The 26,978-nt window shown below is 39.0% G+C and overlaps 1 long non-coding RNA gene across 1 annotated transcript; it reads left to right on the forward strand.

Annotated features, from left to right (window-relative positions):
• The first annotated feature begins 21,771 nt into the window (after nucleotides 1-21,771).
• LOC132659830 (uncharacterized) lies at nucleotides 21,772-25,280 on the forward strand. The gene is made up of 2 exons (XR_009600703.1): nucleotides 21,772-22,661; nucleotides 23,870-25,280. It is a non-coding gene; the product is annotated as an uncharacterized LOC132659830 (long non-coding RNA).
• Nucleotides 25,281-26,978: the final 1,698 nt, after the last annotated feature.

Raw genomic sequence — 26,978 nt, forward strand, 5'->3', positions numbered from 1 at the left:
TTCTGCCAGGATCACAGAGCTGGGAGTCCTTGGTCTGTGAGATTCCACTGCCTTGAGCCCCCCGGGTGGTCCTGCCTCCTGTCATGAGTCAGACTGGGGAGAACGCACTGAGCCTGCCCCTGCCCGTCTATAGGCTGAGCACTTAAAAGTGTGTGTGTGTTCCACCCATGAGTATAAAGCAAGCACAACACCGCCTACAGTGAGACCTAAGTCCAGCTCTAAACAGCAGCCCCACCCCCCTGACCTCTAACCCACCCCAACCCGCACCTCTCCAAGGGAACGACTACCACCAGTGTCTCTGGATCTTTCCGGAAATTATTTTTCAAATGTGACAGCTCAGTACACGCACATCCTCTGCTGGCTTGCCCTGCTCATGCACGCTCTGCACGGTGCTTCTTCCCTGGTACTGGACACTGTGTGGCAGGTTTTGCTGCTTTCTCAGCAGTGGATGGAGACTCTGGTATAGGCACGGAGGGGGCTCCACTCTATCAAACGTTTGGAGGAGGAGGGAGGGAGGGATAAGCTGGAGCTTAAGTTCTCTAGGAGCTGTTCCCCGTTCTAGGGAGCTGTCCCTTGGGAAGGGAAGAGGCTGTGTAGCATAGTTGCTGAAATATGCACAGATAGCAGACCTGATTTCAAATAGGTCCACACTGGTTTTGTGACCTTGGGCAAGTACCTTATGTCCCCGAGGCTGTCTTATTGGTAAAATGGGAACAGTGATGGGTGGCAGGTGCCAGGGCTGCTGTGAGGAGTAAGGCCTGCTCCACACTGAGCACTCGGTAAAGACTGATCCAGTTCTAGGCACCCGACTTTGGCGGCTCCCATGCCTTGGCCTGGGTCTGGCACTGCCACCTTTGTCCTGAGGCTGAGAAGGATGGGGCTGAAGAGCCAAGAGGAACGCCCAACGGGAAAACTCATCACGTGTGATTGTTCTCTCTGGGACCCCTGAAATCAAATCGGTTAGGTGATCTAGGACACTGAGAATGACCCCTCAAAATATACATCCCCTCAAGTACCAACTTCCCAGAAATGCAAAGGATCATAAAAGAATACTATGAACTGCATGTCAACAAATAGATGAAATGAGCAAATTCCTAGGACTACCCAAGCTACCAAAACTGACTCAAGAAGAAAGAGAAAATCCGGATAGAACTGCAGGTCTAGAGACTGGACTTCCCTGGCGGTCCAGTGGCTAAGAATCCGCCTGGCAATGCAGGGGACACGGGTTCAGTCCCTGGTCCAGGAAGATTCCACATGCTGCAGGACAACTAAGCTCACATACCACGACTAATAAGCCCATGGCCCCGGAGCCCACGCTCTGCAACCAGAGGAGCCCCAGCAGCGAGAAGCCCGCAGCGAGCTTCTGGAAAACTGCAACATCCACTCCCAATAAAAACTCTCCAGAAAGCGGGCGTTAGGGAACCTACCTAAACACGATAAAGGACATTACCAAAAATGCACAGCTAACGGCATTCTCAGTGGTGAAAAGCTGAGCGTTTCCTCTGAGACCAGGAACAAGACAAGGATGTCTTGCCACTCATACAACATAGTTTTGGAAGTCCTCACCACAGCAGTCAGAGAAGAAAAAAGGAATTCAAACTGTAAAAAAACTGTCCCTGTTTGCAGATGACAGGATATTATATGTAGAAAATCGTAAAGATAGTACCAGGAAACTGTTAGAGTATCAGTAAAGTCAGTAAAGTTGCAGGATACAAAATTAATACAGAAATCTCTTACATTCCTATACACTAATGATGAAAGAACAGAGGGAGGGAGACATTAAGGAAACAATTTTGTTAACCATCACATCAAAAAGAATAAAATAATGCCATTTGCAGGAACATAAAAGGACTGAGAGATTCTCATACTAAGTGATGCAAGTCAAAGGAAGACAAATATGATATGGTATCACTCATATGCGGAATCTAAAAAGATGGTACAAATGAACTTATTTACAAAACAAAAATAGTCACAGATGCAGAGAATGAACCTATGGTTATCAAAGGAAGGAGGAGGTTGGCAGAGAGTGATAAATTAGGAGACGTGTAGGGGGATCAACAAATACGCAATACAACATACGTAAAACATGACTAATAGGGGCCTGCTATAGAGCACAGGGAACTCGACTCAGTATTCTGTCTTAACCTGTATAAGAAAAGAATCTAAGAGTGGGTATACATATGCATATGAATAATTCACTTTGCTGTACGCCAGAACTTAACAAGATATTGTTTATCAACTAACTTCAATAAAAATTAAAAACATAAAATATTTCAGAATTCATAAAGTGAAAGGACTGTACCCTGAAGCCTCTAAAAACATTGCTTAAATTAAAAGGACCTAAATAAATAGAAAACAACACATGTTTAAAGATTAGTATGCTTAATATCGGGCTTCCCTAGTAGCTCAGTTAGAGAAGGCAATGGCACCCCACTCCAGTACTCTTGCCTGGAAAATCCCATGGATGGAGGAGCCTGGTAGGCTGCAGTCCATGGGGTTGTGAAGAGTCGGACACGACTGAGCGACTTCAGTTTCACTTTTCACTTTCATGCACTGGAGAAGGAAATGGCGACCTGCTCCGGTGTTCTTGCCTGGAGTATCCCAGGGACGGGGGAGCCTGGTGGGCTGCCGTCTTGGGGGTCACACAGACACGACGGAAGTGACTTAGCAGCAGCAGCAGCAGCAGCAGCAGCAGCAGCAGTTCAGTTGGTAAAGAATCTGCCTGCAATGCAGGAGACCCCAGTTCAATTCCTGGGTTGGGAGATCCACTGGAGAAGGGATAGGGTACCCACTCCAGTATTCTTGGGCTTCCCTGTGGCTCAGCTGGTAAAGAATCCGTCTGCAATGCGGGAGACCTGGGTTCGATCCCTGCATTGGGAAGAACTCCTGGAGAAGGGAAAGACTACCCACTCCAGTATTCTGGCCTGGAGAATTCCATGGACTGTATAGCCCATGGGGTCACAAAGAGTCGGACACAACTGAGTGACTTTCACACACTCACTCATGCTTAATATTGTTCAAATATTGTTCACTCACGCTTAATATTTCCCAGAATAACATATAGATTAAATCCAATCCCTGTTAAATCTAAGAGTGTCTCTATTTTCCAGTTTGTATTTAATTTTTAAAAACATTTTGTGTTGGAGTATACTTTATTAACAATGTTGCAATAGATTTAGGTAGATAGCAAAGGGGCTCCGCCATACATATCCATGTATCCAGTCTCCCCCAAACTCCCCTCCCATAGATTTAGGTAGATAACAAAGGGGCTCCGCCATACATATCCATGTATCCAGTCTCCCCCAAACTCCCCTCCCATCCAGGCCGCCACATAATATTGAGCAGAGTTCCATGTGCTATATTGTAGGTTTTTATTGGTTATCCGATTCTAATTGTAGCAGTGTGTACATGTACATCCCAAACGCCATAACTATCCCTTCCCCCCATCCTTACCCTCCTCCTGGCAAAATTACCTTCACTAAGTCTGAGTCTGTTTCTGTTTTGTAAGCTCATTTGTATCATTTCCTTTTAGATTCCACATATATGGTGTGTCATACCACATTTCCCCTTCTCTGCCTTACTCCACTCGGTATGACTATCTCTAGGTTCATCCATGTTGCTGCAAATGGCATTATTCCATTTTTTAAAAAAGACTTTGAGTAGTACTCCATTATATAATACACCACACCCTCTCTATCCATTCCACTGCCAACGGACATTTAGGTGAACTCCATGCCTTAGCTATTGGAAACAGTGCTGCAGTGAATATTGGGGTGAATGGATCCTTTTGGATCATGTTTTTCTCTGGATATATGCATAGGAGTGAGACTGCTGGATCATATGACAGCTCTATTTTTAGTTTTTCAAAGAACCTCCATACTGTTCTCCATAGTTCAGAGTTACTTTTTTATCTTAAAAATGGGGGAAAATCCTAATATTCTTTGGAATTCCAAAGGACACCAAAGAGCCAAAAATCTTGCAAAACAGTGGTAATGTGTTATTAGAATAGACTTACAGACCATGGGACAGATATGAGAATCCACAAACAAAACCTCACTTCTATTTTCACTTGATTTCTGATAGAAATGCTAAGACTGGTCCCTGGGCTAAGAACATTTCCAACAAATGACATTGCAAAACCTGGACCTCATGGGCAAAATCTTGAGGGTGGACCTAACCTCATACCATCCAGAGAAGTTAATACAGGATGAGTCACAGCCTAAATTTTGGAGCTAACCTATAGATATGTAGAAAAACATCCGTGAACATCTTCATGACCTGGGCTTGTTCATAGTTCATTAAAAATGATACCAAAGGCACAGGAAACAATGAAAAATAGATACACTTGCTTTCAAAAAAAAAAAAAAGCAAAACTTCCATGTGTCATAGGACATTCTCAAGAGAGTGAAAAGGCAACCAAGAGAATGGCAGAAAATGTTTGCAACCCACAGGCTGCCTATGGGATTAATATCCAGGATATATAACAGATGTTGACACCACAATTTCAAAATGCGAGACAGCAAGAGACACAGAGATAAAGAACAGACTTTTGGACTCTGTGGGAGAAGGTGAGGGTGGGATGATTTGAGAGAATAGCATTGAAACATGTATATTACCATACGTGAACTAGATTGCCAGTCCAGGTTCAGTGCATGAGATAGGGCACTCAAGGCTGGTGCGCTGGGACAACCCTGAGGGATGGCATGGGGGGGAGGTGGGAGGGGGGTTCAGGATGGGGGACACGTGTACACCGTGGCTGATTCGTGTTGATGTGTGGTGAAAGCCACTACAATATTGTAAAGTAATTAGCCTCCAATTAAAATAAATAAAATTTTATAAAAAAGAACATTTAAAAAATGAGCCCAAACCTAAACATTTCTCAAAAAAAAAAATGTACAAATGGCCAAGAGCACATAAAAGATGCAGGATATAACTGATTATTAAAGAAATGGAAATCAAAACTATGAGATACAACCTCACACAGGTCAGAATGGCCATCCTCAAAAAATCTACAAACAGTAAGTGCTGGAGAGGATGTGGAGAAAAGAGAACTCTCCTACACTATTGGTGGGAATGTAGAATGGGTACAAGCGTGATGAAGAAGAATATACAGATTTCTTTAAAAACCATATATAGAAATACCATATGAGCCAACAGTCCCACTCCCGGGCATATATGCAGAGAAAACCATTATTTGAAAATATACGTGCACCCCAGGGTTCACTGCAGCACTGTTTACAATAGCCAAGACATGGAAGCAACCTAAGTATCTATAGACAGACAAATGGGTAGAGACGAAGGGGTACATATATACAATGGAGTGCTGCTCAGCCATGAAAATGAGCGAAATGCTACCATTTGCAGCAACAAGGATGGACCAGGAGATTCTCATGGTCACTGATAGACAAAAATGATAAATACCATATGATATCACTCATATGCAAAAGCTACAAAGTTGATATAAATGAACTTAGTTATAAAATAGAAATAGAGTTACAGATATGGAAAATAAACCTACAGTTACCAGAGGGGAAAGGGAGGGGTGACCAGGAAGGATAAATTAGGAGCCTGGGATCAACATATACACACTACTATATGTGTAATAGATAACCAATGAGACCTACTGTAGCACAGGGAACTCTATTCAGTATTCTGCATTAATCCCTATGTGAAAAGAATTTAAAACAGAGTGGCTATATGTGTATGTTGAACTGATTCACTTTTCTGTATGCCTGAAACCAATAAACATTGTACACCAACTATACTCCAATAAAAATTTATAAATAACATAACATTTCAGAATTCAATCAAGGAAGTGAAAGGCTTCTATCCTGAAAACTCTAAAACACTGCTTAAGGAGGACCTAAATAATTGGAATACAGTCCATGTTTAAATATTAGAACGCTTCAAATAATACTTGTCAGCCCAATATACAGATTCATTTCACTCCTATTCAATCTGAGAGCTCTCCCTCCTCCCCCAAATTGGGGGAAAAAATCCTAATATTCATATGGAATTCCAAAGGACACTGAAGAGCCAAATTTATCTTGCAAAAGTGTGTTACTGCATTCGAATAGACATACAGATCATGGAATAGACTTGGAACACAGAAACAAACCCTCAGCCTAAGCTAAGAGCACTGACGAAACACTGGCGAAACACTGACACACGGCTTCATGATCTTGGCTTGGGTTTTGGGTCCTAAAATATGACACCAAAGGCACAGAAAACAATGAAAGTTAGGTTCACTGGTCCTCAGAAAAATGAAAAACTTCTATTAGTCATGGGGCATTATCATGAGAGTGAAAGGACAACTAGAAAATGGTAGAAAATGTTTGCAAACCATAGGCCTGTTATGGGTTTAAGATCCAGAATACATAGAGGATACCAACAACACAATCAAGAGTGATCCAAAAACCTGAACAGCCCTTGCTCCTAACAAGACATACGAATGGCCAACAGCACATGAAAAGATGCTCAACACCACCAATGATTAGAGAAGTGAAAATTAGAACTACAGTGAGATATCACGTAGGTCAGAATGGCCATCATCATAAAATTTACAGGGTCTGAAGTGACCTCTAAAAACGGAGCACAATACACTTGACCCAGAAAGCCCCACAAATGCAGATCAAGAGGCTCAAATTTCCGTGTTCACTTTAAGAACACTTGAGAAACCGCCCAGACCATTAAGCGTATGCATATCTGAAAAGCCACCAAGTGTCTGAAGTATGTCACTGTAAAGAAGCAATGTGCGCCATTCCATCATGCCAGCGTGGAGTTGGTAGATGTGCACAGGCCAAACAGTGGGGCTGCACGCAGGGTCAGTGGCCTGAAAAAAATGCTGAATTTTACTGCACATGCTCAGAAATGCAGAGTGCTGAACTTCCGGGCTTAGATGTAGGGTCTCTGGTCATTGAGCACATTCAGGTGAACAAAGGCCCCAGGAGGCAGCACAGGACTTAGAGACTCATGTCCAGATCCACCCGCCCTGCCGCACTGAGATGATGCCAGCTGGAGAAGAACACTGTTCCTAAACCAGAAGAGGAGGTTGTGCAGGAGAAAAAGATACCCCAGAAGGAACTGAAGAAATACAAACTGATGGCCCAGGAATAAACACCGCAAAAAATAAACGCATTTAAAAGTTAAAAAATCTATGAATAAATGTTGGAGAGGCTAATGAGGAAAGGGAACTCTCCTACACTAATGCTGGGCATGTAGGTAGGCACAACCATGATGGAGAAAAATATACAGTTTCCTTAAAAAAACAATATACAGAACTATTAATACATAAGATACCTCAATCCCACATCAGGGAATATATCCAGAGAAAATGGTTATTCAAAAAGATAGATGCACCCCAGGGTTCACTGCAGCACTGTTTACAATAGCCAAGACATGGAACTGCTCTAACTGTCCCTCAGCAGACAAACGAGTGCAGAATGAGTGGTACATAAAGACGATGGAGTATTACTCAGCCACAAAAATGAACAAAATACTGTCATTTGCAGAAGCATGGGTGGACGTAGAGATTCTCACAGCCAATGATGTAAGTCAGACAGAAAATGACAAATATCATATGATATCACTTATATGCAAAATCTGAATAAGTGCAGTTATCAATAAAACAGAAATAGAAACACAGATATAGAAAACACACCTATGGTTACCAGAGGGGAAAGTGAGGGGTGGCCGGAAGGGATAAATTAGGAGACTGAGATCAACATACACGTATTATTCTATATAAAGAAGATAACTAATAACAACCTACTCTACAGCACAGAGAACTCTATTCAGTATTCTGCACTAACCCCTGTGTGAAAAGAATCTAAAAGACAGTGGATATACGAATATATTTAACTGACTTACTTTGCTGTATGCCTAAAGCTGATATAACACTGAACACCAACGATACTCCAATAAAAATTTAAACATAATATAAAATATTTCAGAATTCAATCCAAGAGGTGAAATGGTTCTACCCTGAAAACTCTAAAACACTGCAAAGAAAACTTAAATAACTGGAAAACAACTCATGTTTAAATATTAGAATGCTTAGTAATGTTCAAATAACAATACTATTCAGTAAAAATAGATATTCATTTCATTCCTATTAAATCTCAGAGTTTATCTTTTTCTGAATGGGGAAAAATACTCTAATATTCATATGGAATTTCAAGGAGGCCAAAGAGCCAAAATAGTCTTCCGGATGTGTGTGACTGCATTGGGAGAGACATACAGACCATGTAATAGACTTGAGAACCAAGAAACAAACCCTCTCTTCAATTTTTACTTGATTTCTGATAGAAGTGCTAAGACTGGTCACTGGGCAAAGAACAGATCCAAAAACGGCACTGCAAAACCCTGACCTCACGTGCAGAATCTTGAGGGTGGACCTGACCTCACACCATACACAGAAGGTAATGCAAGATGAATCAAGGGCTAAATTTTGGAGCTAAGCTATAGAACAGGGCAGGGCAAAGGAGCAGGCAAAGGCTAATAGAGTTTTGCCAAGAGAATGCACTGGTCATAGCAAATACCACCTTCCAACAACACAACAGATGACTCTACACATGGATATCACCAGATGGTCAATACCAAAATCAGGTTGATTTTATTCTCTGCAGCCTAAGATGGAGAAGTTCTATACAATCAGCAAAAACAAGACTGGAAGCTGACTGTGACTCAGATCATGAACTCCTTATTGCAAAATTCAGACTTAAAAAAACTAGGGAAAACCACTAGCCCATTCAGGTATGACCTAAATCAAATCCCTTACGATTATCCAGTAGAACTGACAAATAGATTCAAGGGATTAGATCTGATAGAGTGCTTAAAGAGCAACAAGCTGTGGAAAATTCTTAATGAGATGGGAAAACCAGACTACCTTACCTGCCTCCTGAGAAATCTGTATGCAAGTCAAGAAGGAACAGTTAGAACTGTTGCTGGAACAGACTCATTCCAAATTGGGAAGGGAGTATGTCAAGGCTGTATATTGTCACCTTACTTATTTAACTTATATGCAGAGTTCAGTTCAGTTGCTCAGTCATGTCCAACTCTTTGCGACGCCATGAACCGCAGCACGCCAGGCCTCCCTGTCCATCACCAACTCCCAGAGTCCACCCAAACTCATGTGCCATCCAACCATCTCGTCCTCTGTCGTCCCCTTTTCCTCCTGCCCTCAATCTTTCCCAACATCAGGGTCTTTTCCAATGAGTCAGCTCAGGTCGCTAAACTACTGGAGCTTCAGCTTCAACATCAGTCCTTCCAATGAACACCCAGGACTGACCTCCTTTAGAATGGACTGGTTGGATCTTCTTGCAGCCTAAGGGACTCTCAAGAGTCTTCTCCAACACCACAGTTCAAAAGCATCAATTCTTCGCTGCTCAGCTTTCTTTATAGTCCAGCTCTCACATCCATGCGTAACTACTGGAAAAGCCATAGCCTTGACTAGATGGACCTTTGTTGGCAAAGTAATGTCTCTGCTTTTTAATATGCTGTCTAGGTTGGTCATAACTTTCCTTCTGAGGAGTAAGCATCTTTTAATTTCATGGCTGCACTCACCATCTGCAGTGATTTTGGAGCCCCAAAAAATAAAGTCTGACACTGTTTCCACTGTTTCCCCATCTATTTCCCATGAAGTGATGGGACCAGATGCCATGATGTTCATTTTCTGAATGTTGAGCTTTAAGCCAACTTTTTCACTCTTCTTTTTCACTTTCATCAAGAGGCTCTTTAGCTCCTCTTCACTTTCTGCCATAAGGGTGGTGTCATCTGCATATCTGAGGTTATTGATATTTCTCCTGGCAATCTTGATTCCAGCTTTTGCTTCTTCTAGCCCAGCATTTCTCATGATGTACTCTGCATAGAAGTTAAATAAGCAGGGTGACAATATACAGCCTTGACATACTCCTTTTCCTATTTGGAACCAGTCCGTTGTTCCATGTCCAGTTCTAACTGTTGCTTCCTGACCTGCATACAGATTTCTCAAGAGGCAGATCAGGTGGTCTGGTATTCCCATCTCTTTCAGAATTTTCCACAGTTTATTGTGATCCACACAGTCAAAGGCTTTGGCATAGTCAATAAAGCAGAAATAGATGTTTTTCTGGAACTCTTTTGCTTTTTCCATGATCCATAGGATGTTGGCAATTTGATCTCTGGTTCCTCTGCCTTTTCTAAAACCAGCTTGAATATCTGGAAGTTCACGGTTCACGTATTGCTGAAGCCTGGCTTGAAGAATTTTAAGCATTACTTTATTAGCGTGTGAGATGAGTGCAATTGTGTGGTAGTTTGAGCATTCTTTGGCATTGCCTTTCTTTGGGATTGGAATGAAAGTGAGAAATAGATTTAAGGGACTAGATCTGATAGACAGAGTGCCTGATGAACCATGGATGGAAGTTCGTGACACTGTACAGGAGACAGGAATCAAGACCATCCCCAAGAAAAAGAAATGCAAAAAAAAAAAAAAAAGAAAAAAGAAAGAAAAGAAATGCAGAGTACATCATGCAAAATGCTGGACTGTGTGAAGCACATGCTGGAATCAAGATTGCAGGGAAAAGTATCAATAAACTCAGATATGTAGATGACACCACCCTTTTGGCAGAAAGCAAAGAGGAACTAAAGAGCCTCTTGATGAAAGTAAAAGAGGAGAGTGAAAAAGTTGGCTTAAAACTCAACATTCAAAAAACTAAGGTCATGACATCTGGTCCCATCACTTCATGGGAAATGGGAAAACAATGGAAACAGTGACAGGCTTTTTTTCCTTGGACTCCAAAATCACTGCAGATGGTGACTGCAGCCATGAAGTTAAAAGACACTTGCTCCTTGAAGAAAAGCTATGACCAACATAGACAGCATGTTAAAAAAGAGACATTACTTTGCCCACAAAGGTCCATTTAGTCAAAGCTACAGTTTTTCCAGTAGTCATGTATGGATGTGAGAGTTAGACCATAAAGAAAGCTGAGCACTGAAGAACTGATGCTTTTGAACTGTGGTGTTGGAGAAGACTATTGAGAGTCCCTTGGACTGCAAGGAGATAAAACCAGTCAATTCTAAAGGAAATCAGTCCTGAATATACATTGGAAGGACTGATGTTGAAGCTGAAACTCCAGTACTGTGGCCACCTGATGCAAAGAACTGACTCATTGGAAAAGACGCTGATGCTGTGGAAGATTGAAGGCGGGAGGAAAAGGGAATGACAGAGGATGAGATGGTTGGATGACGTCACCAACTCGATGGACATGAGTTTGAGTAAGCTCAGGGAGTTGGTGATGGACAGGGAGGCCTGGCATGCTGCAGTCCGTGGAGTTGTAAAGAGTCAGACATGACTGAAGGACTGAACTAAATTGAACTGGTTTGGTGGTGCTGAATTCTCTTAACTTTTGCTTGGGTTGTGGGTCCAAAAGTATGACCAAAGGCATAGATAACAACGAAAATTAGATACATTGCTCTTCAAAAAATTAAAATGTGTGAAAGGATGTTCGCACAAGAGTGAGAGGACAACTGAGAGAATGGCAGAAATGTTTACAAACCATAGGCCTGCTATTGGTTTAAGATTCAGAATATATAAAGGATACCAACAACGCTATTCAAAGGTGGTCCAAAAACCCAAACAGACATTTCTCCTAAGAAGACATACAAATGGCCAACAGCGCATGAAAAGATGGTCAGCATCACTCATTATCAGAGAAATAGAACTTAGAACCTCAATGAGATATCACATCACAAGTCAGAATGATCATCATCAAAAAATCTGCAAACAATAAATGCAGGCTAGTGTGCAGAGAAAAGGGAACTCTCCTACACTACTGGTGGGAATGTAAATGGGTCCAACCATGATAGAGAAGAATATTGAGGTTCCTTAAAAAACTGTATACAGAACTACCATATGAGCCAGTGATCCCACTCACGTGCATATATTCAGAGAAAACCGTTATTTGAAAAGATACATGCACCCCACGGCTCACTGCAATGCTATTCACAATAGCCAAGACATGGAGGTCACCTAGGTTTCTGTCGACAGACAAGTGAAGAAGAAGCGATACTCAACAGGAAAACTTGTGATCGCTTTTTAAAGTCAAGACACAGAACAGAATTATCTTGGAATATTTTGAAAAATGCGAATGCTCAGGTAAAGCTGTTTTCCTCCAAGGCAGTGTTTCTAATGGCAGCCATGTTGAAAGGCTTCTGGACCGCATGCTGGTCATTCACCTTTGTCTAGTTTGTTTCACTTTTTCTATTTCATGTTCAGTGCTCCCATTTCATTTACTTTATGTTTTCCAATTTCTCTGTCTCTTTTTGTGTTGTTGCTTTTTCTCAAGCATTTATCAAGTGTGGTAGTAAAGTTTTTGTATACAAATACAGATACAGTATGTATAATAAAATGGATATATATATATTTAAATTCATGAATTTTTGCCTAGCTAAATTTTTTTTTGACATTTTGATTATACTTGTTTGACTCAACATGGCTAGAATGCTAGACTTTAATTTATATTAACTCAGAACCTTTATATAATTCCATGTATTTTGGCATCTAGTATTAGTGCTAAAAATTTATCTTAGTGATTTAAAAAAATTTGAATGAGACTTGAAATTTCTAATCTAGTTCTAAGAATATAAAGATATATGATGTTTTAAAAAAGGAAATAAGTGATACAGTATTAACTAAAGTACAGATTTCGTTCAAATATTACAAAGTTTTATGCCAGTATCCATTATATGTTTTAATCCTTATCAAGATTCCACATTGTATTTAGCTGCACCTTCAGCTGGATGCAACAAATTCTGACAAATTCTCTTTTCATTTTGATTTTATTACAAATATTTTCTAATTTTCCTTGTTTTGGCTTCTTAGATAGAGCCATTATTCAAGATTGGACATTTAATTTCTAAATACATTGGATTTTGTTTAAAGTATCTTTAATATTAACTCACATTTTGATACTGATTTCTCATTTTAATGATTTCTTCTCTGCCATCACCCTCTGTTTTTCTCACTCTAACCTTATTGAGGCTTTGGATGGCTAAGTCAAAGATCTCTCTGATAAATGTCATGTTTTATATGAAAATATGTGGGTTGCTTTCAAATATCTTTTGATATTCATTTCCAGCATAATTCTACAGTGATAAGAGAACATGCTCTCTACGAGTTCAGTACCTTTCAGACCATGAAATATTTACCCCTTGTGCTATGTCTCTGGATATGATCCAGTGTCTTGTAGTTTACAGTCTATGGGAACTTGAGTAGAATTTTTATTATGCTGTTGTTTGAAAATTGGATAAACCTTAATTATGTTGAATTGGTGTGTAGCATTTCCCAGATCTACTCTATCCTTCTACTTCTCTGTATATTCACTGTATTAATTTTGGGGAGACTGACTTGAGACTCCAAATAAAAATATTAATTTACTTAAAAGATAATTGTAATAATGTGTTGAACTGTATATAAACTTGTTCTGCATTTTCCAAGTTTTTTATAAATGTGTTATCATACTTTCATAATTTAAAAATAAAAAACTTTTTTAAAAAAGAAAACACTGGTACATACATACAATGGGGTAATACTCAGCCAGAAAAATGAGTGAAAAACTACCATTTGCAGCTATATGGATGGCACTAGAGATTCTCATAGCCAGTGATCTAAGTCAGACAAAAAATGACAGATATCATATGATATTGCTTATATGCAAAATCTAAAAAGTTGGTACAAATGAATAAAAAGAAAGAGAGTCAGAGGTATAGAAAACAAATGTATAGTTACCAGAGTGGAAAGTGTGTGGTACTTGGAAGGATAAATTAGGAGATGGGGGAATATATACACACTACTCTGTATGTAATAGGTAACTAATAAGTACCTATTATACAGCACAGGGAACTCTCTTCAGGATTCTGCTTTGACCCCTTTGTGAAAAGAATCTAAAACAGAGTAGATAGAGATGTACGTCTAATTGATTCACCTAGCTGTATGTCTGAAGCTGATACAACGCTGAACGACAGCTATACTCCAATAAAAACTTAAACATAACATAAAATATTTCAGAGTTCATCAAGGAGGTGAACGTCTTCTACCCTGAAAACTCTAAAACGTTGCTTACAGAAGACCTAAGTAATTGGAAAACAACCCATGTTTAAGTATTAGAATGCTTAGTATTGTTCAAGTAACAATACTAGTTAGCCCAATATACAGATTCATTTCATTCATATTCAGTCTCAGAGTTTCTTTACTTTTTTTGACAAATTGACAAAAACATGTTAATATTCATATGGAATTCCAAGAGATGCTGAAGATTCAGAATACTATCCCAGATGTGTGTTTCTGCATTAGAATAGGTATATAGTCCATTGAATAGACTTGAGAACCCGGAGACAAACCCTCACTTCTATTTTAACTTGATTTCTGATAGAAGTGCTAAGACTGGTCACTGGACAAAGAACAGATCCAACAAATGGCACTGCAGAACCCTGACCTCACATGCAGAATCTTGAGGGTAGACCTGACCTCATACCATACACAGAAGGTAATTCAAGATGAATCAAGACCTAATATTTGCAGCTAAGCTATAGAACGGTAGAAGAAAAAACAACTGCATATCTCCATGACCTTGGATTTGGTGATGGTGCCTTAAATGTCAGACCAGAGGCACAGCATACAAAAACAACAACAAAGTATAGATACAGTGGCCTTCAAGGAAAAGATGAAAACTTTCCATGCATCACAGGACATTCTCACGAGGGTGGAAAGACAACCTAGAGAAGGACCAAAAATGTCTGCAAACCATAAACCTGAATGGATTTACTCTGCAGAATATGTGAAAGACTAACAACAATGTAATTTGAAAATGGACCAAAAACCCAAACAGACATTTCTCAAAGGAGACATACAAATGGTCAAATGAACATGAAAAAATGCTGACCACCACTAATTATTAGAGAAATGGAAATTAAAACTACAGTGAGATACTACCACACAAGGGTCAGAATGGCCATCATCAAAAAATCTGCAAACAATAACTGCTAGAGAGGATGAAGAGAAAGAGGAGCCCCCCTACCTTGCTGGAGGGAGTGTAAATGGGTACGCCATTTATGGAGAACTGTGTGGAGGTTCCTTAAAAAGGAAACTATATAGAGAACCTTAAAAAGGAACCTATATAGAACCTCTATGTAGAATTACTGTATAATTCAGCAATCCTTCTACTAGGCCTACATCTGGGGGGAAAGTCAGTATTTGAAAAAAATACTTTCATTGAAGTGTTCACTGCAGCATTGTTTACAACAGCCAACATGAAAGCCATCTGTGTGTCCACTGACAGAGGAATGGATACAGAGAAAGCGGTCCATCTATGCAATGGAATATTTCTAAACCATTAAACGGAATGTAATAACGCCATTTGCAGCAACATGGATGGACCTGGAGATTTTCATACTGAGTGACGGAAGTCCCACTGAGAAGGAGAAATATTGTATGACATCCCTGGCATGCAGAATCTAAAAAGAAAGGATACAAACGAATTTATTTACAACACAGAAGCAGACTCACAGACTTATGGAACGAACCTATGGCTGCTTAGGGGAGAAGGACAGGGCAAAGGGATAGTTAGGGAGTTTGGGATCGACATGTACACACTGCTATATTTAAAATGGATAACCAGCAAAAGTCCTACTGTATAGTATAGGGAATTCTGCTCAATATTATGTGGCAGGCTGGAAAGGAAGGGAGTTTGGGAGAGGATGGATACATGTATATTATGTATGGCTAAGTCCCTTTGCTGTCCACCTGAAACTATCACTACATTGTTAATCAGCTATACTCAGTATAACATAAAAAGTTTAAAACTAAAAACAATAAATAAATAAATTAGATACTACCATTTGCAACAACATGGATGGACCTAGAACTTCTTATAAAAGGAACATTAAGTCAGAAAAGAGAAATATCATTTGAGATCTCTTACATGCAGAATCTAAAAAGATGATACAAATGAACTTATTTACAAAAGAGATAGAGAGGCATTTAGATAGAAAACAAATCTATGGCTATAAAGGGGAAAGTGAGAGGGTGGCAAGGAAGACTAAGTTAGAAGACTGGGATCAACATATATGGACTGCTGCTAAGCTGCTAAGTTGCTTCAGTCGTGTCCAACTCTGTGCGACCCCATAGATGGCAGCCCACCAGGCTCCCCCGTCCCGGCAATCTCCAGGCAAGAACACTGGAGTGGGTTGCCATTGCCTTCTGCAATATATATGGACTACTATATATGTATTAGTAAGGTCCTACCATATAGCACAGGGAACTCTACTCAATTTTCTGTACTAACCTGCAGGAGAAAAGAATTTAAACAAAGTGGATATATGTATAACTGGTGTACTTATCAAAGCTTATTCACTTTTTCAGTTCAGGGGCTGTGCACCTGAAACTGATACAACATTGTTAATCAACTATACTCCAATAGAAGTTTAAAAATAATAAAAAGTATTTCAGATGCCAAACAAGGAGGCAAAGACTTCTACCCTGAAAACTTTAAAAACACTGCTTAAATTAAAGAGGACCTAAATACCAGACCACCTAACCTGCCTCTTGAGGAATCTGTATGCAGGTCAGGAAGCAACAGTTAGAACTGGACATGGAACAATAGACTGCTTCCATATAGGAAAAGGAGTACGTCAAGACTGTATAGTGTCACCCTGCTTATTTAACTTCTATGCAGAGTACATCATGAGAAGTGCTGGACTGAAAGAAACACAAGCTGGAATCAAGAATGCCGGGAGAAATATCAATAACCTCAGATATGCAGATGACACCACCCTTAGGGCAGAAAGTGAAGAGGAGCTAAAAAGCCTCTTGATGAAAGTGAAAGAGGAGAGTGAAAAAGTTGGCTTAAAGCTCAACATTCAGAAAACAAAGATCATGACATCTGGTCCCATCACTTCATGGGAAATAGATGGGAAAACAGTAGAAAGTGTCAGACTTTGTTTTTCTGGGCTCCAAAATCACTGCAGATGGTGATTGCAGCCGTGAAATTAAAAGGTGCTTACTCCTTGGAAGAAAAGTTATGACCAACCTAGATAGTATATTCAAAAGCAGAGACATTACTTTGCCAACAAAGGTCCATCTAGTCAAGGCTATGGTTTTTCCAGTGGTCATGTATGGATGTGAGAGTTGGACTGTGAAGAAGGCTGAGCACTGAAGAATTGATGCTTTTGAACTGTGGTGTTGGAGAAGACTCTTGAGAGTCCCTTGGACTGCAAGGAGATCCAACCAGTCCATTCTGAAGGAGATCAGCCCTTGGATTTCTTTGGAAGGAATGATGCTAAAGCTGAAGCTCCAGTACTTTGGACACCTCATGCGAAGAATTGACTCATTGGAAAAGACTCTGATGCTGGGAGGGATTGGGGGCAGGAGGAGAAGGGGACGACGGAGGATGAGATGGCTGGATGGCATCACAGAGTCGATGGATGTGAGTCTGAGTGAACTCTGGAAGATGGTAATGGACAGGGAGGCCTGACGTGCTGTGATTCATGGGGTCACAAAGAGTAGGACATGACTGAGCAACTGAACTGAACTGAAATAAACAGAATACAGTCCATGTCTGAAGATTAGAACACTTAATACCAAAATAGCAATACTCACCAGCACAAATACAGATTTAATTTGATCCCTATTTAGCTCAGAGTTTCTTTTTTTTTTTTTCCTGTTGTTTCTCAAATTGGGAATAAATTCTAATATTCATATGAAATTCCAAGGAACACCAAAGAGCCAAAATTACCTTGCAAAAGTATGTTACTGCATTCCCATAGACATACAAACCATGGAATAGACTTGGAACCCAGAAACAAACCCTAAAATTAAGCTGAAAATCACAGATGAAAACATAGACACACATCTCCATGACATTGGCTTGGGTTATGGGTCCTAAAACATGACTCCAAAGGCATAGAAAACAATGAAAATTAGATACACTGGTCCTCAAAAGAATGAAAAACTTCCGTGCATCACAGGACATTATCAGGAGAGTGAAAGGACAGCCTAGAGAGAGGCAGAAACTGTTTGCGAACCTTAGGCCTGCTGTGGGCTTAAAATCCAGAATGTGTAAAGGATGCCAACAAAGCTATTCACATGTGGTCCAAAAATCTAAACAGACGTTTCTCCTAAAAAGACATAAAAGTGGCCAGAGGCACAGTGAGAGATGCTCAGCATCACTAATTATTAGGGAAATGTAAACTAGAACAATAATGAGATACGATGTCACAGAGCTAAGAATGGTCATCATCTGAAAATCTCAAGACAATAAATGCTGGAGAGGGTGTGGAGAAAAGGGAACTCTCCTACACTATTGGTGGGAATGTAAATAACCACCATGATGGAGAAGAATATGAAGATTCCTCAAAAAAAAAAAAAACCATATATAAAAGTACCATATGGTACAGCAATCCCATTCCAGGGCATGTATCCAGAGAAAATCGTTATTTGAAAAGACACATGCATCCCAAGTTTCACTACTTCACTCTTTACAATAGCCAAGACATTGAAGCAACCTAATTATCTTTCAACAGACAAATGGGTAAAGAAGAAGCTGTACTCACTTATAGAAAAACTTGTAGTCACTTTTTAAAATAGCCAAAGCAATCTTGAGAAAGAAGAATGGAACTGGAGAAATCAACCTGCCTGACTTCAGGCTCTGCTACAAACCCACAATCATCAAGACACTATGGTACTGGCACAAAGACAGAAATATAGATCAATGGAACAAAATAGAAAGCCCAGAGTTAAATCCATGCACCTATGGACACCTTATCTCTGACAAAGGAGGCAAGAATATACAATGGATTAAAGACCATCTCTTTAACAAATGGTGCTGGGAAAACTGGTCAACCACTTGTAAAAGAATGAAACTAGAACACTTTCTAACACAATACACAGAAATAAACTCAAAATGGATTAAAGATCTAAACGTAAGACCAGAAACTATAAAACTCCTAGAAGAGAACATAGACAAAACACTCGCCAGTGTAAATCACAGCAGGATCCTCTATGACCCACCTCCCAGAATATTGGAAATAAAAGCAAAAATAAACAAATGGGACCTAATTAAACTTAAAAGCTTCTGCACAACAAAGGAAACTATAAGCAAGGTGAAAAGACAGCCTTCAGAATGGGAGAAAATAATAGCAAATGAAGCAACTGACAAACAACTAGTCTCAAAAAAATACAAGCAACTTCTGCAGCTCAATTCCAGAAAAATAAACGACCCAATCAAAAAATGGGCCAAAGAACTAAGTAGACATTTCTCCAAAGAAGACATACAGATGGCTAACAAACACAGGAAAAGATGCTCAACATCACTCATTATCAGAGAAATGCAAATCAAAACCACAATGAGGTACCATTTCACGCCAGTCAAAATGGCTGCAATCCAAAAGTCTACAAGCAATAAATGCTGGAGAGGATGTGGAGAAAAGGGAACCCTCCTACACTGTTGGTGGGAATGCAAACTAGTACAGCCACTATGGAGAACAGTGTGGAGATTCCTTAAAAACTGCAAATAGAACTGCCTTATGACCCAGCAATCCCACTGCTGGGCATACATACTGAGGAAACCGGAATTGAAAGAGACACGTGTACCCCGATGTTCATCGCAGCACTGTTTATAATAGCCAGGACATGGAAACAACCTAGATGTCCATCAGCAGACGAATGGATAAGAAAGCTGTGGTACATAGACACAATGGAGTATTACTCAGCCATTAAAAAGAATACATTTGAATCAGTTCTAATGAGGTGGATGACACTGGAGCCTATTATACAGAGTGAAGTAAGCCAGAAAGAAAAACGCCAATACAGTATCCTAACACATATATATGGAATTTAGAAAGATGGTAACAATAACCCTGTATGCGAGACAGCAAAAGAGACACAGATGTATAGAACAGTCTTTTGGACTCTGTGGAAGAGGGAGAGGGTGGGATGATTTGGGAGAATGGCATTGAAACATGTATAATATCATATATGAAACGAATCACCAGTCCAGGTTTGATGCATGATACTGGATGCTTGGGGCTGGTGCACTGGGATGACTCAGAGGGATGGTATGGGGAGGGAGGTGGGAGGGGGGTTAGGGATGGGGAACATGTGTACACTTGTGGCGGATTCATGTTGATGTATGGCAAAACCCATACAATATTGTAAAGTAATTAGCCTCCAATTAAAATAAATAAATTTATATTAAAAAATAAAATAAAAAAATTCAGATGCATTACAGAATTATCTTGGAAAATACAAATGCCCAGGTAATACTGTTTTTTCCCGAAGCTTCAGATGTGTTCCTAATGAGCAGCCACGTTTAAAAACAACTGGACTATGTGATGATCTTTTACTTTTAACTAGTTCATTTCACTTCTTCTATTTCATATTCAGGACTCCTGTTTCATTTAGTTTGTTTTCCAATTTGTCTATTTTCGTTGTTGTTCTTTCCTGAGCCTTTATTAAATGTAGTAATAAAAGCATTTAAATACATATGTATAGTATGTATAATATTTATATTTAGAAAATTTATGAATTTTTGCCTAATTATAAAAATTTATGACATTTTGTTCTACTTGTTTGATGTACTGTGACTAGAATGTTAGATTTCTAGTTTATATGCACTCAAAACTTTGATATAGTTCCATGCATTTTGGCATCTAGTATTACTGCTAAAAGTCTAGAAAATTTATTATCTTAGAAACTCAAAGTAAATTTGAATGAGGCTTGAAACTTCTAATCCAATTTGAGAATATAAAGAAATATTATGTTGTAAAAAAACAAAACACACACACACACACCAGGAAATTAACAAGTGATACAGGATTATTAACTAAAAAGTACCGATTTTGTTCAAATTTCACAAAATTTTATGCCAGTGTCCATTATTTGTTTTCATACCTCACTCAAGACTCCACATTGTATTTAGTTGCACTGAGCAGCTTCAGTTGCATGCAACAACTATAATAAATTATCTTTCATTTTTACTCTATTACAAATATTTTCTAATTTTCCTTGTTATGGCCTCTTAGATATACCCATCACTTAAAAACAGACATTTAATTTCTAACTACATGGGATTTTGTTTAAAGGATCTTAATATTAATTACTTCTTTTGCTGTTAATTTCTCACTTAAATGCTTTCTTCCCTGCAATTGCCCTCTGTGTATTTTTCAGTCTAACTTTACTGAGGCTTTCATTGGCTAAGTCAAAGACCTTTCTTGGTAAATGTCACGTTTTGCACTTGAAAATATGTGTGGGTTATTTTCAAATATCTTTTGATACTGATTTCTGATGTAATTCTACAGTGATAAGACAATAGACTCTGTATGATGTCAGTACTTTCAGACTATGCAATCTTTGCACCTTGTTTTATGTCCTGGATATGTTCCAGTGTCTCCTAGTTTACAGTCGATGGGAACTTGAATAGAATTTGTCTCCTATTGCTGTGTGAAAATTGTATAAATCTTAATTATGTTGAAATGGTTCATAATTGCTCCCAGGTCTACTATATCTTTCAACTTCTCTGTATATACACATTCTACTAATTTTGGCGAGTATGATATTGAAACTCTAACTAAAAAAGTTATCTAAGTAAAAAAAAGTTATACAGTGAAATGATATATAACTTTGTCCTGAACTTTCTGTGTTTTGTAAATGTGTTATACTTTCATAATTTAAATAATGAATTACTCAGCCATAAAAATGAGTGAAATGCTATCATTGCAGCAACATGGCTGGACGGAGAGATTCTCATAGCCAGTTGTGTAAGTCAGACAAAAAATGACAAATATCATATGATATCGCTTATAGGCAAAATCTAAGAAGTTTATACAAATGAACTTATTTACAAAAAGAATTAGAGTCATAGATATAAAAACAAACCTACAGTTGCCAGAGTGCAAAGTGAGGGGTGGCTAGGAGGGATAATTTAGGAGAAGGGGATCAACATATAAACAATACTCTATGTATAATAGTAACTGGTAAGGACCTACTCTATAATACAGGAAGCTCTATTCGGTACTCTGCCTTAACCCCTATATGATGAGAGTCTAAAACAGTGGATATCAGTATATGTCCAACTGATTGCTTTTGCTGTATGCCTGAAACTAATACAACATTGAACACTAACTACACTCCTATAAGAAGGTAAAAATAATATAAACTATTTCAGAATTCAATCAAGGAGTTGAAAGGCTTCTACACTGAAAACTTTAAAACACTGCTTAAAGAGGACCTAAATAATTCGAAAACAACTCATGTATAAATATTAGAATGCTGAATAATGTTCAAATAACAATACTCTTCAGATCAATATGGAGCTTCATTTCATTCCTATTTGGTCTCAGAGTTTCTTCTTTTCAGAATTGGGAAAAACATCCTAATATTCATATGGAAATTCAAGGGATGACAGATAGCCAAAACTGTCTTGGAAAATGTGTGTTTCTGCATTAGTGTAGACGTACAGACCATGGAATGAGAACCCAAAAATAAACCCTCTCTTCTATTTTCACTTGATTTCTGATAGAAGTGCTAAGCCTAGGCACTGGGCAAAGAACAGATCCAACAAATGGCACTGCAGAATCTGGACCGCATGTGCTGAACCTTGAGGGTGGACTTGACCTCATACAATAAACAGAAGGTAATGCATGATCAATCAAGGCCTAAATTTTGGAGCTAAGCTATAGAACAGCAGAAGAAAAAACAGCTGCACATCAGATTCAGAGATGGTGCCTTAAATATCAGACCAGAGGCACAGAAAACAATGAAAAATAGACACACTGGCCTTCAAAAAAAAGAAAACCTTCCATGCATCACTACAACAGAATCTTAGTTAGCCACTAAAAAGAATGAAATAATGCAATTTGCAGCAACACAGATGGGCCTAGAGATTTTCATGTCGAGTGAAGGAAGTCAAACAGAGAGGAAGGAATACTATATGGCATCCTCTGGATACAGAGTCTAAAATGAAAGGATATGAGAGTATGATATTGAAACTCCAACTAAAAATCTTAATTTATCTAGATAAAAAACTATACTATATGGTGGCTATATATAGAACCTTGTTCTGTATTTTCCAAGTCTCTTGTGAATGTATTATCATACTTTCATAATTTAAATAATAAAAAAATTTTTCAAAAGAAGAAAAAGTGGTAATACATACAATGGAATATTACTCAGCCATAAGAATGAGTGAAATATTACCATTGCAACAACATGGTTGGACCTAGAGATTCTCATGGCCAGTGATGTAAGTCAGACAAAAAAATGACAAATATCATATGATAATGTTTACAGGCAAAATCTAAAAACTTGGTACAAATAAACTTATTTAAAAAAGAATTAGAGTCATAGATATATAAACAAACCTATAGTTACCAGAGTAGAAAGTGAGGGGAGGCTGGGAGGAATAAACTAGGAGATAGGAATCAACATATACCTACTACTCTCTATATAATAGATAATTAATAAGAACCTACTGTATAGCATAGGGAACTCCATTCAGTATTCTGTATTAACTCCCATGTGAAAAGAATCTAAAACAGAGTAAATGCATGTATATGTCTAACTGATTCACTTTGTTGCCTGAAGATGATACAACAGTGAACACCAACTATACTCTTAAAAAAATTAAGAATAATATAAAATATTTCAAAATTCAGTCAAGGAGGTGAAAGGTTTCTACCCTCAAAACTCTGAAACATTGCTTAAAGAAGACCTAAGTAATTGGAAAATAAGCCATGTTTAAGTATTAGAATGTTTAGCATTGTTCAAATAACAAAAATATTCAGACCAATATAGAGATTCATCATTCTTGTTAAATCTCATCTTTTTTTTTTTCTGAATTAGGAAAAAGGTCCTATTTCATATGGAATTCAAGGGATGCTGAAGAGACAAAATTATCTTGCAAATGTGTGTTCCTGCAGTAGCAGAGACATACAGACCATGGAATAGACTTGAGAACCCAGTAACAAATTCTAACTTCTATTTTCACTTGATTGCTGATAGAAGTGCTAAGACTGGTCCAAGAACAGATCCAACAAATGGCACTGCCGAACCCAGACCTCACGTGCAAAACCTTGAGGGTGGACCTAACTTCATACCATACGTGGAACTTAACACTAGGTGAATCAAGCCCGAAATTTTGGAGCTAAGCTATCGAACTGTAGAAGGAAAAACAGCTGCACATCTTCATGACCTTAGATTTGATGATGGTGCCTTAAGTATCAGACCAGAAGCACAGAAAATAATGGAAAATAGAGACATTGGCCTTCAAAAACATAGTGAAAAAATTTCCATGCATCACTGAATCTTCTCATGGGATTGAAGATACAGCCTAGCGAAGGGCAGAAGATGTTTCCAAACATTCGCCTGCTATGGTTTTAATATGCAGAATATGTAAAGGCCTCCAGCAACACAACTCAAAAATGGACCAGAAACCCAAACAGACATTTCTTAAAGGAAACATATAAAAATATCCAGCCGCTCATGAAAAGATGTTCAACATCACTAATTATTAGAAAAGTAGAAATTAAAACTATAATGATATACCACCTCACATGGGTCAGAATGGCCATCATCAAAAAATCTACAAGCAATAACTCCTGGAGAGGATGCAGAGAAAAGGCAACCCTCCTATACTGCTGGAGGGAATGTAAAATGGGTATACCAAATACTGAGAACAGTATGAAGATTCCTTAAAAAAACTATAGATAGGATGGCCATATAATTCAGCAGTTTCATAGCAAGGCATACATCTGGAAATAAAAATTAGTATTTAAAAAGATACATGCACCCCAAGGTTCACTGCTGAAGAGTTTACAATAGCCGAGATACGGAAGCTACCTAAAAGTCCATCAACAGAAGAATGGATAAAGAAACAGTGGTACATCTGCACAATGGAATATTACTCAGCCATTACAAAGAAAGAAATAATGCCATTTGCAGCAACATTAATGGGCCTAGAGATTTCCATACTGAGTGAAAAAAGTCAGATAGAGAAGGAGAAATGCCGGGAGCCAGCGTGAGGAACTCAGCCCATGGCAAAGGTCATGAGGAAGGACGCTTCGGCATACGCAAGGGCGGGATCAAGCCTCAGGAAACCCCCTGTTCCCGAGCATCTACCCCCAAAACCAGAGTCTACCTACTTTACTGTTTCATGCTCTCGCCTACACCTCTGACTTTATGGGGGGCTGTTCCCCACCGGTTCTCTCGGAGAAGGAGTAAACTTGCAGCTCCAGTCAATAAAAATTCCTCAGCATGACAAGGGTGTCTCAGGTCAAACCTCTCTACTGGCAGACTAGCTTGTGTGACAGGATTATCCATGCTCCTGCCACTACACACATGATTGTTTACTATCTCTCAACCATAAACAGCACAGAGAGTTTGGAGTATTTTGAAAATCTTAATTAGCATAGGGCTTTTCTCATTGTTGAGTCAATGATTGCCGCCAGGCCTCCATATCCTTAGGCACCTGGGAATATATTGATGTATTTGGAATATAGAAAAGAAAATATAGTAGTTTTTGATGTTAGCAATACTAGACTTGTTGAGTTAATGAATTTTCTCTTTTGTTATAGATCACTGTACTTTGTTATAAATCACTGTGTCCTTGCTATGCAAAAATGTAACTTTATCACTAACTTAAGACTAAATAGATCTTACAGGGAACATTGGTGAAGGGTTTTCATTTGTTGGGCTGATGTTTGCTGCTAAATCTCCATATTCCCTGCCCTTATAATGAATATAACTAGCATATAGGAGAAATAAGTATTAACCTTTAAGATTAATCATGTTAACCTTAGGTTAAATAAATTCCTTTCTTAGTTGTAACCCACTACACCCTCACCCTATAGGAATGCAACTTTATCTGATACCTTCAGAGGGTGGTGCCTGGTTTAAGAAAAAACACCCTTGGAAAAAATAAGTTTTTTGGTTATCAGAAAGAAAGGATCATAAAATGTCAGCAGGCCTCATGGCCCGAAAATGATGCAAAACCCCTAAGACCTTTTTTTTAATACATTTATGTGAAGCACCTGATTTTGATAAAGGTCAGGACTGCTGACCCCCGCATGACTTTAAAATTTCCATTTGTCTCTATGTGTAACAAAAGGTATATAAGCAAACCTAAAAAATAAAGAAATCAGATCAGTTTCTGGAAAGACTGATTCCCCCATGTTGTTCTTTCTTTCCCCTTCTGGCTGAATTCCCATCTGGAGCGCGGGTACTCACCACGTCTACTTACCTGCCCCGGCTTTTAAGTTCCACGTGAGAAGGAGCCCAAGGAGGAGCACCTTCCGATATTCAAGTGGTGCCGGTGGCCCAACGTAGATGGTGCAAATTCCTTGTCTTGGAATTTTATTGGTATTCCACGTAAACCAAGTTATTCAGCCTCTTTTTCTCCACTAATTTTCCTACTACACTATCCATTTCTAATCTCTCTATATATCTGTAATTAAATAAGTTTTTTCCTAGGTCGCCAATTCCGTCTCCCCTTCGAATTACCCTGGATCCACCGGGGCTGGACCCCAGCAGGTGGTGCCCCCTCCGAGCAACTAGGGTCATCAGCCCTGTTGTCCCCTTAGTACGGAGCAATTAGGGTCATCAGCCCTATTGAATGACCTCCCCTCTATGAGTAATCAAAAAAGAAGGCATATAAGTAAACTTATTTACAAAACAGAAATACATTCACAGATGCAGAGAATGAACTTATGGTTGCCAGGGGTGAAGTATGGGGAGAACAGATAGTTAGGGAGTTTAGGATTGACATGTAGATACTGCTGTGTTTAAAATGGATAACCAGCAAGGTATAGCATAGGGAACTCTGCTCAATGTTTTGGGGCAGCCTGGATGGAAGGGGAGTTTGAGGAAGAACAGACACATGTATATATATGGCTGAGTCCCTTTGCTGACCACTCGAAACTATCACAACATTGTTAATTAGCTATACTCTAATAAG

The sequence above is a fragment of the Ovis aries genome, chromosome 5 (genome assembly GCF_016772045.2).
Source record: "Ovis aries strain OAR_USU_Benz2616 breed Rambouillet chromosome 5, ARS-UI_Ramb_v3.0, whole genome shotgun sequence".
NCBI classification, from domain to species: Eukaryota; Metazoa; Chordata; class Mammalia; order Artiodactyla; family Bovidae; genus Ovis; species Ovis aries.